Raw genomic sequence first — 16,499 nt, forward strand, 5'->3', positions numbered from 1 at the left:
TATTTCATGCCATTTTGAGGATGATGAGTATAGATTTTACAGCTCATTTTGTATTTTCTTTTTTCTCTTAATTTGATTCATACAAAGAAAGATTCTGAAAACACAGAATTGATTGCCTTTTCAGAAAATCTGATTGCTCCGAGTCATGATTGGCCTTTTTATCCTTAGTGTGACTGAGTAATGAAAATAACCCTTTGAACTCTCTTATGGGGAAAGTGCTGGTGTTCTGTAAAAGATGTTTTGTTAAATATGGTTGTTGTATGTTGACAAGCTTGTGATTAGACCCAGTCTGTGAGTCTGAGAGCCAATTATACATCCTGGGGCTTTTCTCTCTTCTCCTTTATTAGCACAATAATCCAGTTGGATATATTGCTTAGACGTTGAGTGATGACCATAACCAATTTTTGAAACAAAGATTCCATATTGGTTTGCAATTTTTGTTGAGTAAAATAGCCAGAAATATTTTCACATTACTTTTTACCAGTTGCCAAAGGAGATAAATATCCAGGTTATTTATGTAGTTTACTTTTAGGGTATGTCTTAGAGAAAAGGACTGTGGAAAACTGGGGCCTAGAATATTTAATTTGAGGTTGAAGACGTTATTATAGTTCTTAGTAGGTACCTATTTTCAGGTTTTAAACTTCTTTTTCTTTAATTTATTTAGCTAAATTTTTCTTAATGTTGACTGGGTTCCTTAATGTTTGTCCAGAACCCAGCATATCAATTGTAAAAATTTCAGTTTTGATTAAGAAAAGCAGTGTGGTCTAGCCTGGCTGGGTAGCTCAGTTGTTTAGAGCATTGTTCAGATAGGCCATTGTTCATTGAGGGTTAGATCCCTGGTCAGGGCACATACAAGAAAAACAATGAATGCATAAATAGGTGGAACAACAAATAAATCAGTCAATCAATCAATCCGTGTGTGTGTGTGTGTGTGTGTGTGTGTGTGTGTGTGTCCCGTGAATTGGAAGAAGAAGAAAAAGAAAAACAATGTGGTCTGGTGGAAAGAATGCAGATTTCTTTTTAAACACAGCTTTACTGAGGGATATCTTAGAATGGAGACTTTTGAGTCAGACCTGAGTTTGAATTCCTACTGGCATTGATCAGCTGTGTGACTTTGCCAGAATTGCTCAATCTGAATAGCCTTAGAATATAATATTTACTTATTTAATTAGGTTGTTATTAAAGTTAGAAAACTATATATGTCAAGTTTCAGGCCCTTCAGGTTTCCAAAAGTGACAGCTATTTTTACTGTTACTAATACTGTCATGTGGCATACTCATCTCTTTCTGTCCTTTTAGATTTTAAAGCCTGGGAACTGAAATTAAATGGACATTAGTGATGGTAAAACCCGATATTACTGAACACAACCACACAAATTGGTCTGACAGATTGAAATTGTTGGTTCAATTACATTGCTCTTTAACTCATCTGTTCCTAGCCAGGGCATGCTTATATAAGAGTTGATTTTATTAATGAGCAGGGTTTCCTTATTCTCATTTTAGAAGAGGTTTCCACTGAATGGAGCTATCTTGCAGAGAATAAAGAGAGTAACCAGATGTGTATGGTATTGTTTGGCTCTGCTGTTTCCACTCTTACCCTCCCACAACCCCTTGGGTATCTCTGTATGGGCAGATGAGATGTATTTGGGATCTGGAACTCGAGATATTCTAAATAATTATTTTTATTCACATTAAAGTTTGATGCTTAATGAGTATAAATTGCTTGATCAAGATGGATTAATTCACTGTTTCTAACCATTCTTGTAGTTGATAGACAATCACCTATTTTAAAAAATGTTAAATATTTTACAAGAAGACTTGTTTATCTTTAAGCATTTACAGCTAAATTCATCTTTGTCTTTATGATAGCATCCTAAATATGTTTGTGTTTCTTACCCATGAAACCCTTCCTGTCTGGTATGCTTAGTGGCTATGGTATGGGACTGGAAAATAGAGGAGAAGTCCCACGAGGGCAGAAGTCCAGCCTCTCAGAGGAGGACATTTTTTCTAATAGAGGAATTTCAAGTCTTTAAAAGCATAAAGAAACTATTGTGTTTCTAGAATGAGTCACTGAATTGTTGACAATTGGGGCTTTGTTCAGACTGTAGGTGCTTACAGCTATATTCTGTTTTTAATTCCCTACCAATAATACAGTTAGATCACCTTCATCACCTTTTACTTATTGTTGAAAGTCAGGTACATTGTAGTTGCTGCAGAGAACAGAATCTATCAAGATTCCTGCCCTTATTTTCTAGTTGGAGATTGGGGCAGTAAATAAGTGGAATATATATTATGTTAAATGATGATGCATACTGTGGAGAAAAAAATAAAGCAGACGAGGAATAAGGAATGCAGAGAAGAGGGGATGCGAGATTAAATAGGGTAGTCAGGTACTGTGATCTGTGGGGAAGACATTTTGGGCTGTACAGGGGAGGGGGTGGTGACAGCAAGCGCAAAAACCCCAGACAGAAACAGAGAAGAGGCCAGTGTAACTTCAGCAGGGTCAAGGAAATACTGTGGGAGGTAAAGTCAGAGGGGTAAAGGAAGGCTGGAGTGTGAGTAGGTGGAGATAATAGGTCATATGGAAGCTAGTAGATTATTTATAAGGATTGTAGGTTTTATTCTGAGGTGAAAAGTTTGTGTCACCTTTGAGCGGAGGAGTGACATGATCTGACTTAGTTTGAATGAAACACTGCTATGGACAGAAGCAGGAAAACAAGATAAACTGGGGGCTGTTGTAATACCCTAGTGAGGCAGGATCGTAGCTTGGCTTAGGCTGGTGGTAGTAGAGTTTGTGAGAAGTAATGTGTGATTCTGGGTGTATTTTGAAAGCAAAGTAGGTAGGATTTGTTGATGGGCTAGATGTGTAGGTTGTGAAAGAATTTTTGGTCACAGACAATAGAAGGAAGGTTTTTTACTAAGATGGGAGAGTGTGGGGAAAGTAGGTGAAGAACGGGAGAGAGAGTTCAGTTGATGTTAAAAGATGCTGGAACATCACTCACTTTGAATTTGGTATTGCATATTGAAAATGTAATAGTGGTGATGGTAGATACATGTTGTGTTATACATTTGTCAAAATCCAAAATGATTGGCTCATCAATTATAACAAATGTTAATTCTAGTGGAAACTGGTAGGGGAGGGTTGTGTAGGAACTGTGTACTTTCTGCTCAGTTTTTCTGTATTCCTAAAACTACTCTAAATAGTCCATTAATTTTTAAAAACCAACATTGCCAGTGTATGATACGTTTTTCTCAGATTTGGTCTTTGGTTCCATGGTCTTTGGTTCTGTGTCAAAAAATTTTATTTTAGTTTTTTAGATTTTATTTTTAGAGAGAGAGGGTAAGGGAGGGAGAAAGAGAGGGAGAGAAACATCGACCGGGTTGCCTCTTGTATGCACTCCCACTGGGGACTGAAACTGTAATCCTGTCATGTGCCCTGACCAGGAATTGAACCAGCAACCTTTTGCTTTCAGGGATGATGCCCAACCAATTTAAGCCACACAGATCAGGGCAAGGCCTGTATTTTTCTTTCTTTTGTATTAGCATATCAAATTGTTTCTTCCCCCCAAACTCCCAAATTCAGACTTGTTTCCGACATTTTCATGCAAATTAGATGCTCTGAGTAGGCCTCTTTCCATTTTGTTTAGTTGTGCAGTTATTTCTGAATTCTTTCCTTAAGCATTCTTCATAGCATTGTGTCTCTTCATAGAATTCTTACCATAATTTTTCTTGTTTTGGACATGGCCAATATATTGCAGCTTAGTAAGTGGGTTTTAATAGTAAATGACATGTATAAGAAATAGCAGAACCATATGTGACAACCGGCATAAAAATATTTCACTGATCTTTTGTTCAGTTGGTTATCAGCTTCTTTTTTTGCTTTGCAAGGTCATTACACATTTCTAGGATCTCTATTGGGCTTGGTCTTTATGATTCCTTCAAGGGATTATAGCTAGGAGGTTCTGAATTTTCAGTCTTCCTTTTCTGTGTGGAGGTTGAATTAAGGGTGCATTGAATATCATCTGTTTTGAAAGCTATATCTTAAGGGCAGAGACTAATTAATGTGTTTTATTTTGTCTATCTTATACAAAGTCACACAGTGTTACGCTGTTATAGTGGAATGTCTGTGCTTCCTTCTACAATTGAGAAATAGCACTGCTCCAAGAATTCAAGGTTTTTTTAATATAAAATGTGTTTCTTTTAGATAAGTGATTTTCAGCTTGGGGACAGTTTGTTGGGAGTAGAAAAACAGTGGCAATATTGAGGATATATAGCTTGTCTCTAACTGAAAGTTGCTTTTTGTGATGAGAGATATAACTTAAAGAGAGTTAATTATGTGTCTGCATGTTGTGGAGGCAAGAAAAACGTTAAATAAAACAGTAGATCATTTTGGCTTTGTCTTTTTTCCTAATACAATTTTTTAAAATATTTTTTTCCAAAATATTTTATTATAAATTAATTTATTAAAACATTTTAAAACACAGAAGGCAAAACCATAAATTACTGGTAATCCCATTACCCAGTTTACACTTACACATTAGATGATAGGATAAGAAAGAGGAGGGTGGGACCTGGCTGGTGTGGCTTAGTGGGTTGAGCACTGGCCTTTGAACCAAAGGGTCATTTTAATAGTCATTTTATACCTAGAAAATGTCTTTGCTTGATTATTTGTCATTTTTCTTAATATCCCAACGTTAGAATGGATTTTAAAATTTCTGCCCTGGCTGATGTGGCTCAGTGAGTTGAGTGCTGGCCTGTGAACTGAAGGGTGGATGGTTTGATTCCCACTTTAGGCACAGGCCTGGGTCGAGGGCCAGGTCCCCAGTAGGGGGTGCACCAGAGACAACCACACACTGATGTTTCTCTCCCTCTCTTTCTCCCTCCCATCCCCTCTGTCTAAAAATAAATAAATAAAATCTTTGATAAAAAGAAAAAGGAGGGTGTTAATGTTCTTAGAGTTAGTTGCCTGTATTCTTTGTGCTTGGGTCATTAAACACAGATCTCATTAAGTCACCATGACAACTCTTTGAGGTTGGTAGTTTCTTGTAGAAGAAGACACTGAGGCTGGGAGAGGTGGGGTTTTTTTTGCCCAGGGTCTCAGGTAAGCATCAGAGCAGAGATTCAAATCTAGTTGTTTAGTTTCACCTCTGCTCTTTCTTCCTTCTCTCAGATTTTATCTGTATAAGATATACACCTGTTAAATTACCTTTAAAATTAACCATTGGTATAGGACTAGTCAGATGCAGTTCCTCGAAATCATAGTGGTAGACTATTACATTCTGTGGAACTGAGTGGCTTATCTGAATATACTTTAGAAAATTATGCTGCTTTCATTCAGGCTAAAAAATCCTGCTACTAAACACCTTGGAGTTCTTTAATTTCTAATAGGAGGTTTGCAGCAATTATCTAAAACTGTTCTGTTTGGACACCTTGTAGCTCACCCCAACCCTAGAGTGAAACTTGCTTTAGTGTTCTGATTTTGTTAAGCCTCAACTAAGTATTCCTCTCCCCCTCCTCCAGCTTTAATTGAAATACAATTGGCATATAACATTGCTTAAGTTCAAGGTATACTTTAAGATTCTTTTTAAACTTAATGGTTTCATGAGACATTTGATGTTTGAATGTTGTGGTTTTAGAGCTTGTAGCCTTACATTTAGAAATGATACTTTTTTTAGGATGAACATTGTTTCTCCTTGATTTTTCCCTTTCATCCCTTCCTCTCCTCCATCAGAAATAAGGAAAGGAAATAGGCATAATTTTGATTCATATCAGATGGTTATTGCTGTATTGTTTGCTGTCCCTTTTTTATTTGACAGTGTGAAGGAAAAGAGGTCAGTGCCTCTGACTAAATAGTCAGGTATTGGTATGTTTTAAAAGTTTCAGGGTCACACCAGTTGAAAATTGCTGGTCTAACGTTCTCAGTGTGGTCTCTGGACCAGCATCATTAGTATCTCCTAAAAACTTGTTAGAAATGTAAATTCTAAAATCCTACCTCAGACATACTGAATCTGAAACTAAGGGGGGGCAGTGAGGCCCAAAAATAAGTGTTTAGAAAGTCCAGGATATCAGGCATATAATATAAATGAAGCAGGCTCTTTCAGGATGAGGATGATTTTGAACTGCGGGTCATATGCCACACATCTGAAGGGATCAGCTGCTAATAGTTATTGAGAGACTTGCCCAGCATTGGCAGATCTTGTCTTTGTATGTAATAGATTTTAAAGTGCTGGCAAGACATTGAAAAAATGTTGATACCTTTCTGGAGTCCAAAGAATCCAAAGAAAATTCAATGAACAACTTTCGGAATGCAACCTGAGTTTGTGATCTCTTCTATAGGAGTTTAAAAGACGTTGTGATTAAAACTTGCTTCCTATCACAGACTATTATCTCAGGTTAAATTTCTAGATATGGAAATATTTTTTTTGGTCATGGGATAAGGACGGTTTTAAGTTTTGGGGGGGAATAAATCCTGTTAATGTTCTCCAGAATAGAACTGCTGTTTGGTCAGCAATTTTCCCCTCAAACTTAGCAGATATTAGATAAAATTTTGAGACTCCTTCAGTTTGATAGGCAAAAAGTCATCCTGTAATTTTTTTATTGCTTTAATTTATTAATGTAGTTCATTTTAACCCTTGCTTTGTATTTATTGGCCTTTTATATTATTTATATAAATAAATACAATCATTTGTATGTTTTTGAATTGATTTGTAGATGCAAATCAATACTTAGCTTTTTTTTTTTTTTAAGATTTTATTTATTTTTAGGGAGGGAAGGGGGGGAGAGAGAGAGAGAGAGAAAGAGAGAGAGAGAGAGAGAGAGAGAGAGAGATAGAGATATCAATGTGCGGCTGCTGGGGGTTATGGCCTGCAACCCAGGAATATACCCTGGCTGGGAATCGAACCTGGGACACTTTGGTTCCCAGCCCGCGCTCAATCCACTGAGCTATGCCAGCCATGGCAATACTTAGCTTTTTAAAAAATTTTTAAAAATTATTTTTAGAAGGGAAGGGAGGGAGGAAGAAGCAGAGAAACATTGATGTTCGAGAGAGAGATTGATTGGTCACCTCTCGCACTCCCTCCTGGGAACCTGGCCTGCAACCCGTTCATGTGCCCTGGCTGGGAATTGAACCACAACCTGTCAGTTCAAAGGCCAACACACTTCCATCTACTGAGCCACATCAGCCAGGGACCTAGCTTTTTATTTGCCGTCTAATTTGTATATTTCTTGAATTATAGAAGTTTTAAATTTGTGTAGTCAAATCTGTTTGTTTTTGTCAAATTCCCTTAAAAAATTCCACTGGGAGTTTAATTGGAATTAGATTGAATCTATAAACCAATAACCCTAAGGAAAGATATTTGGCTGACTTCCTAGGCGTGCACATGTTTGCTGTTTATGAACCATTGTGGATGGAAAACTCCCCTCCATCATCACCAGTATTCATTCAACGTACATTTGTCGAATGCTTCCTGCATATGAAAAGACTTAAGTTTGTGGGGATACATTAATAACACAAATAAGAGTTCCTGCTCTCTTGGAACTTATGCTATTGGAGGAGCAGAGGCAATAAACAAATATATGTTAAGTGCTATGGGAAACAAAACAACGTGGGGGGGGCAGTTGGGTGGGAAGAGAGAGCAGAACCATTGATTGGTTGCCTTTTGTGCCCTGACTGGGGATGAAACCCATAACCTAGGTATGTGCCCTGATCAGGAATTGAACCCATGACCCTTTGGTATACAAAACAATGCTCCAGCTGAGCCACACCAGCCACCTCTCTGAACATTCTTGAACATGCCTCCTAGTTACATGTGTGCTAAAAGGTTTTGGGGGTCTATATCCATGAGTAGAATTGCTGGGTGGTAAAGTATGCAAATTTCAACTTTATTGTATTGATATAATGACTATTTCTACTATATATTGTTGCTTAACAAGCCACCTTAAACAGAATGGTATAAGACAAAGTTTCTTTTATTATTCTCATAGATTGTGTAGGTTAGAATTCAGAATGTAGTTGGAATGGCTTATCTCTGTTTCAGGATGACTAGGGCCTCAGCTAGGGAAGATGCAAAGAGTGGCACCAAAACAATTGGGACTAGAGGATCTCTTCCAAGATGACTTCTTCCCTTACATGTGTGGCATGTTGTTGGGGATTCATAGAGGATTTTGCTCAGCTGGATTGGATACCCTTGGCAAAATGTGCCCATACTTACTTGGTCTCTTCAGCATGACAGCCTCAGGGCTATCAGACTTCGTATTTAGCAAAAAAAAGATGGAACCTGCCTGTTCATTTATAAACTGATCAGAGAAGTTACCTAGTATCACTTCCACCATATTCTATTGACTCAAGCAGTCACAGGCCCTCTCAGATTCAAGGGGAAGAGACAGAGAACACCACCTCTCGATGGGAGGAGTTTCAGAGAATTTGCAGCCATGTTTTTTGTATTATTTTTAAAAAGATTATGTTTATGTACTTTTAGAGAAAGGGGAAGGGGTGGGGAGAAAGAGACAGAGACAGAGACATGGATATGGATATGGGTATGGATGTGTTGCCCCTCACATGTTCCCAGACTGGGGACTCACCTTATAAGACAGTGCCCAGCTAACTGAGCTGCTCTGGTCAGGGCTTGCAGCCATCTTTTAAAATCACCATAACACAATTGTTTTTCAAAGTTGGATGCACCAGTTTATACTTTAAAAAATTTGAAACATTATTACAGCATTACTGTTGGTCACTGAGATTATTTTACCACTAAAAAAAATATTTTCAAGCACTCTTAGACTCTACAGGCTTACTTTTGTTCTGTATAAAATAATTCCCCAGTACCAAGCTGTGAAAGAGAAATATAATAGAACTTTTACTTGCTGCTAGAAAAAATTTTGAGTTCTATTAGAGAATTTGTTGGAGGGCTGTTAATGATTATGTTTTGTGTCTTATGAGAAAAGATTCTAATAGTTTACTAGGTTGTTCAACTTTATCAGCCTTTCCTTGATGAATATTTGTAACCTGGCTATTTCTAACAAAATCTTAATTACTAAATATTTAGTTTTCGTGTAGTAGAAAGTTTTAGTTGGAAGTTGGGTCTAGCTCTCAGTCTGCTATAAGTCTTGGCCGGTAATTGTCTTATCTAAAAGAGCCTTGGTTCCTGGGGTTCTTTCTTTTCTTTTATGATTCTGTAATTAATAATTAGTAATGTGAGTTCTAAGACGGATCAGAAATGGGAAGTGTACCAAACTTTCTATCGTATTTTTCAGTCCTGCAGACTCCTTTCCTTCTCTGCTCCATCACCTTGGTCTACTACCCTGGGGATTAGTGCACACTGTTGTGGTTCTGTGGCGTTTGCCTGGTGTCTGTGAGTGGCTTAAGCATTTATCACCTTCTGTGACGATCCTAGCAGTCTCGGGGGGGGGGGGGGGGGATTAAAAACTGTGTGTACATGTTTTGTGATTGTCTTAGTATTTCTGCCCTTCCCCAAAGGTTGTTACCTGTTGGCTTCCCTAGAGCTGCTTGGATTGTTTAAACTCACTTTTTGTGGGGGAGTAGGAGTGTCCTACTAATAAACTTTCTCTTTTCATAATGTCACAGTGAAGTTTTTGTCTTTAGTTTGAAATCACATAGAGCTATCTGAAAAGCTATATATACCATCATGTCATACACCTTTAACATTATCTTTATCTCTAGAACGTGCATTTTTCCCCTAGGATTTCTCTTTAGCTTTTAGGAGCTGTATAATTGGTGGCAGTTGAAGGGGGGGAGGGTTTGATATAAAACTGTTGCTGTTCTCTGTGGCTTTGTACTATTTCCTCTTCTGCAGTAGGGGAGAATGAAACGTCTGTTGTAATCTTTTGTTTCTAAAATAATTCTGCTTGCCTTAGTTATAAAAATAGCTAAGTATTGTAAGAGAAAAACTGTGATCTTCAGCATGGAATTCCAGTGAGAGACCTTTACCTGGACAGGTCTTTAGAGGGTGCCTAACTCAAAAAGAGATACTGTTAAATAAAATTGTTTTAAACTTTATCTGGTCTGAATCTTTCTTTGTGATGTAATTTATGACCTGTGAAGAAATTAACATTACTGTTAAATGCTGAAATAATTGTCTAATGATGCCGATTAAGACTTATTTTTTGAAAGTTAGTTACCTATTCACTCAGTTGACTGTCCAGAGTAATGACTTAACCAGGCCCTGCTTTCGTTACCCAGTTTAAAAATGATTTGCCATTCCCTTTTCCTTTAAAAACATTTCAGTCAAGAATTACCATTGATTAGTATATTAGAGACTTTTTCCCTTGCTTACAAGATTGTAATGTTAACATGTGGTCATAACTAATCTGTCTGGGGACAGATTGTTATAAACTATATCAAAATGTAGAACTCATGGGGGGAACTTGGTAATAGTCTGTTTAAGAACATTGGGATAATATTTTTCTAGGGTTAGTTCAGCAAGTTAGGAAATATGTAGCCTTCTTTCCTCTTTAAAGTATTTAAGAAAGAGTAAGATTATTTAAATACTTAACCTGTCTCATTCGGGTAGATGGTCTAGTCTTAAATGTTGAGTTGCTTAGGGTTTGTTTCTAAGCTAATTCTGAGTCCAGGGCTCTTATTAACAAATTGGTAAGTACATACTTTGTAGTTTAGGAATTTCTTGGCTATAAAAGCTAACTAGAGAGACAGAGCCTGCATACTTTGACACACCAGTTGTTTTAGTTCATTATTAATTAGTAGGCACCTTGTTTGCAGGAATATGCCTTAAACTGTGAGTAAAATAATACAGTTTCTTGTTTATAATGTTACACTTAGGAACAAAGATAGGTGGAATTTTGAGGCTGGAAGAATCCTAGTGACCAATTCTGCAAGTGGAGAAACTTAAGGGCTATATAACTGTGGAATAGATTGGGACCTTTAATGGTGGAACTCCTTACTAGTTCATTGTAGATGTTGCCATTGGCTGATCTGTGTATGTTTTCCATTATTTATATGTTTCATACTTATTTCTAAGAATAAAGCATTAGGCTTAATTTTATATCTTAGGAAAATGTCAAACATGGTAGTACTGATCAACCAGTCTTACATCTGAGTCAGTAAAATGGTTAAATTTTAAAGACATTTGAGTCATAGTTAAGCTGTGCCAATTATTTAAAGCAGGCATAGTAATTTTAAAAATTTGAATGTTAACTTTTAGCTGATGTTTGCATGCCATGCTCTCCTGAGAGCTTTGACTAATGTTTGCTTTAAGAGCCTGACTGTGAATTGATTTAAAGTCTGAGAAAGTGATTTACTTTTTGGGTCCCATTTTGGTCCCATTTTGATCGCTTAAAAATTGAGATGCTTGGAGGAAATCATTAATGTTTCTTTTGGTTCTAAAAGTTTTTGGCATGTTTAGGAGGACGATTTAGATTTAGACTTGGCATGTCAAGGTCCTAGTCTATATGAGTCTAGTAACTAAGGGAAAGAATTTTATTGAAGTTTTTGGAGTGAATTTGATCATGTAGGTATCTATCTAGTCTTCCTACCCCAGTAAAAATTACAGCTGTACATACAGAATATACTTCATGCTGATGATTATAGGTTCATCATATTTTTATTTATTGATTTGAGAGACAGTGATTTATTGTTGCATTTATTTGTGCATTCATTGTTTGATTCTTGTATGTACCCTGATCAGAAATCAAACCCACAACCTTGGACTATTGGGACTGTGTTCTAACCAACTGAACTACCAATGCCAGGGCAGTTGTTCATCACCTCTTGTAACTAAAGAGCCTTGTAGTTTTTTTAGTGCAACTCACTAACTTTGTAGATGAGAGAACTGAACAGTGCCATTCAAGTCTTGTTTTAAACATCATTACAGTAAGATAGACAGTTTGTGTGACTTCTTGTACTTGCAGTTGAATCTGAAGAACCACTGGGTTGCATATGCCAACCAAAAAGTTACCTTTACTACATATATACTCTACATATTACATACTTTGATATTTTCTGTTGTATTCTTCCCTCTCCCCCCAAATGTTGGGTCACAGCTTGAACTTCTTTGTTGCCGTTCACCTCATTATGAAAGAACCTTAAGACTTTGGTGGCTTCTTAGCCAGAAAGCCTGCAAAAATGTTGGGGCCATGGGGTACCAAAAGGAGGAGTTGACTTGAGAAATGTAAGATTTTATAGTAATCAACAACTCACGTAAAGCAGGGTTTCTCATCCTCAGTTCTATTGACGTTTTGTTGTGGGGACTTGCCTACGCATTGTAGTATGTCAGCAGCATCACTGGCCTTTGCCTACTAAAAATTCCAGTATGGCCTGTCTGTATATACCATGTTGACATGTTTTAACTCGATTCAGAATAAAAGGTAATTGGTCTCAGGTTCCTGTTTCTCAGGTGTGTTTAAGGAATACACATTTACCAAAACAAATGTTTGTCATTAGATGGAAGAGCATGGAGTACCTTGTTGTGTCTGAGTTAGTTCAGCCAGGTATGGTAGTCAGAAGTTAGTAAGGGCAGTGGTAGCTACTCTTTACCTGAGCAGTTATTGTAATGCTGGGCATTGTATTTAACATTGTATCGCTGCTTACTGGTGTTGCCCAATTGTTAGGACAGCGAAACTGTCTTTGTGCCTTCATGAAGAAAGCTAGGTTGTACTGTCAGCTAGTTTGATCTCTGGGCTGACTAGGTCATTAAAAATTATTTCTTACGGTTTTTTTTTTTAAAGAGGTGAGGTAAGGTGGGAAGCAGAATTACATACTATTTGGTAAAGAAGAACCTGACAAAATAACTTACAGGTTTGTATAAAGGAATGTTCAAAAGTCACCAGGAAAACTTTGAAATAGAATATTTATATATATCATATAATTCAAGATTCTAACTGTTAGAAAATGGTTTGAAAGTGGGGGAATTGAGCCCTGGACATGATTGCTCAACTGGTTAGAGAGTCATCTGGATACACCAAGGTTATGGCTTCAGTCCCTGGTTAAGGCACTTAGAGAATCAACCAATGAATGCATAAAAAAAGTAGAACAACAAATCGATGTCCCTCTGCCTCTGCCTCTGCCTCTGCCTCTCCCTCTGCCTCTGCCTCTGCCTCTCCCTCTGCCTCTGCCTCTGCCTCTGCCTCTCCCTCTCCCTCTCCCTCTCCCTCCATTCCTCCCTCTCCTATTTTTTTTTTTAAGCATGGGAATTGAGGGGTTGTGAGAATTTTATGTCATAGTACCCTCAGTAAGCATCAAGTCAAGTTGTGTGTGGTTGGTGAATACAGATGAAGTACCTTGCTGGCAGTTTTCACTTTGTAATACAGCTTTATTTTCTCTGGTCAGTGGAGGTTTGGACTAAGACTGTGGAGTGTAGTTTTATGTGTCCCATTTGGGCAAGAGGGGCCAGAGTGGTTTATGAGATCAGTTGGCACAAAATAAGAAAGGGGTTAGCTTCACTGTAGGATTACTTTGGTTTTTATCTATTGCCAGAAAAAGTTAGGATCATAGTTATTACTTCTGTCCTCCTTTCCACTTTCCTTTCCTGTTGTCCTCCCTCCCATTCAACAAATATTTCAGCACTTACCAGAAGCCAGACATTGTTAAAGACACCAGAAATGTAATAACAGACAGAAGTCCCTGCTGCTCTCGTAAGAGAGGGTTCTAGTGGGAGAAATAGACAGTGAGATAAAGTATTTTGCATGTAACTTCTAATCATAAATCCAGAAGGAGGGGTCAGGAGGAAGGGAGAGAGAAATATGAGTGTGTGTGTGTGTGTGTGTGTGTGTGTGTGTGTGTGTGTAGGGAAGGGTGAAGGCTTGCATTTTTAAGATAGGGTAGTCAAGGGAAGGCCTCACTGAAGTGATTTGAGGAAAAGACCTGAAGAAAGTGAGGATGTCTGCCTTGGGAATACTAAGTAAAGGACTATGGTCAATAGCTAGCCTGACATGCAAGTGAGAGCAGTGACTAAGTGGAATGAGTCAGGAGGAAAATAGGAGATATAACTTGGATTTTAGAGATAATCGGAAGAAAGAGAATAGATAAAATGAGTATTTGTGAAAAGGCAAGAGAGAAATGGAGTTTTAGAACGTTATCCTTGGTCTCTTATTTCTTAATTGTTAGTTGACCCCTTCCTTGACCCACCTCCTTTGCTGTTGCTTCAGGGCTTGCTTGGGTATTGTGGGCGGTACTGTTTTATGCCATCCAGGGGAGTGATGAGCCTCCCTGGGCTGCTCTCTGTTAGGTTGAAAGTCTCAGGAAATGCCAGGCCTGGGTTACTTTCTTTTGAAGGGGATTTTTTGAAGATGCTCTGTCACTATGTTGTTCTAATCCTGAGGTCTCCAACCAGTTCACCTTCCTCTTTCTACCTTTCAGAGTTTTTATTTGATTGCCTCTTAGAATATTTCTAGGATTTATAGTTGTGTTCCACTGGTATGGGCTAGGAGGGAAGAGTCTACACCATCTTGCTTGGACCAGAAATTCTTTCATTTATATTTTATGAACTGATAAGTTGATCTTGATGAGACTTCATTTTCTTGAAGATACATCTTTTGTTTCTAAACCTCAGTAGCTCTAAGCAATATTTCTGAAACTATGATCGATCTTCTTGCATAAGAGCTATCTAAGAGGCTTCTTATTCATGCAGATCCCTAGGACTCATTTCAACTCTCTGGTATTTCTTATGCTAAAGTTGGAACATTACTCCTAAAGGTTGAGCGTTGATAAGAAATTTTGTTCTTTGATCTTTCAATACCTGGTTAAGTGATAGTAGTAATTAAGTGGCAGGGCTACAATTTGGACTTTAATGTTTACTGACTCCAAACACCATACTCTTTACAACAAGCTATATTTTATTTTCATTAGTTTCTTAAAAAATTCAGAATGCTTCATGAATTTGCATGTCATCCTTGCACAGGAGCCATACTGACCTCTGTATCATTCCAGTTTTAGTATATGTGCTGCAGTGAGTACTGTGTTTTTTAAAGTTTGTCTTTAAATGTTTCTTTATAGAAATTCTATTAATATACAGCTAATCTATTGGATTAAATGCAAAGGTTTCTTGATTGTGCTGGAGATTGCCAGAAACAAGATTTCATGGAATAAAATCCATGAAAATAAGCTGGCATCCTCACCACTCCTTCCTCCTCCCTGTCAGTACTGTACATTGTTCTTTTCTACTCTTCCACTCATTTAAGGAGCCCGGGGCTGGGGAGTTGGAGAATGGTGAAGAGAGGAGGGTTGTTTTCCTCTCAGTCTAAGTTGTGATGTTTCTGAGAAGCTTTCAGTTGTAAGATGTGATCCCTGTCAGTCTCTTGCTCAGGTGAGTAAGCTGGATCAAAGATTGGGTTGGTCAAAAAGTTCATTTGGTTTTTTCTGTAAGATGGCTCTAGTAGCGTTTAGTTGTCTTTAACTTCATTTGAAACAATTTTGTTAGATTGTATTGTGACAGCTGTCATATCAGCGTACATTTTTAAAAACTTACAAAATTAGTGGATTTTGAGGTAGCTCTTTTAATATTGAAGTTTGAAGAAAATACACAGCATTTTCAGCACATTATGCTTTATTACCTCAAGAAAGATAAAAACAACTGAAATGCAAAGGTTCTGTGACTGAATGTGTCAAAAGTGGTTTGCCCAGTTTTGTGCTGGTGATTTCTCACTGGACAGTTTTCCACAGTGTGGTAGACCAGTTGAAGTTGATAGCAATCAAAAAGAGACATTAATTGAGAACTGTCAACATTATTGTGGAATGTAGCCAACCTACTCAAAATATCCAAATCAATAAAGTTATCGGCGAAAATGAAAAATGTATTTTATAGAGAGATAATAGCTACTCTTTAATTTACAGCTTTTGAGTGACTGGGATTAATTAGCTATTTGACCATTTTAAAGGAGGAATTAGTCTTACATACAGAATTTGAATATTCTAATCTGTGATTTTTTTTTTAGAAAAGGTTTTTAAGTGGAATTTACTCTAAAAAGATGAACTCTCTAGGCAGAAAAGGAGACAGAAATTTGGTTGATTTACTCTGGAGGAACCACTCTAGAGTAGCAGTTCTTTGAGCAACTGAGAGCCTTTCAGTATTACCTTTGTCGATTTGCTTTTTATTCTTGAAAGAGTCCTATTCTCTCAAAAAGACACAGTAACTAGGCCAGTTTTTGTTCTATATCTTCATGCTCAGATTCTATGTCCAGTCCTATAGCCAGCCAAGAAGAAACTGTAAGCCACTTCCATCTTTTTTGCCATGCTATACTTTTCTCCATCAGAACAGATTTAATGTATCTAAGGTCTTCTGCGTCTTTTAGGCTTCAGTTAGATATTTTCTTTACAGTTTGCAATTTAAGCAGCCAAATACATGGGGGGACCCCAAAAAACATAATTATCTTCTGGAGGGCAGGCCCCTTTATAGTACAGGCTTCCCCTGCTGGGTGAGTGTCCTAGGAACCCATCTATATCTGTACCAGCTGGCATTGTTGTGAGGGGCTGCATTCAGTTTCAGTGAATTCTTTTATGAAGACTTTCAACGCATTTGCCCATTTCATGAT

General features: G+C 37.6%; 1 protein-coding gene and 1 pseudogene across 6 annotated transcripts in view; one reads left to right on the forward strand and one right to left on the reverse strand.

Annotated features, from left to right (window-relative positions):
- Positions 1 to 16,499, forward strand: part of KANSL1 (KAT8 regulatory NSL complex subunit 1) — a 150,586-nt gene that overhangs the window by 67,968 nt on the left and 66,119 nt on the right. The gene's annotated exons all lie outside the window — the stretch shown is intronic.
- Positions 14,825 to 14,925, reverse strand: LOC114504353 (annotated as a pseudogene).

This window comes from Phyllostomus discolor, chromosome 8 (genome assembly GCF_004126475.2).
Source record: "Phyllostomus discolor isolate MPI-MPIP mPhyDis1 chromosome 8, mPhyDis1.pri.v3, whole genome shotgun sequence".
NCBI classification, from domain to species: domain Eukaryota; kingdom Metazoa; phylum Chordata; class Mammalia; order Chiroptera; family Phyllostomidae; genus Phyllostomus; species Phyllostomus discolor.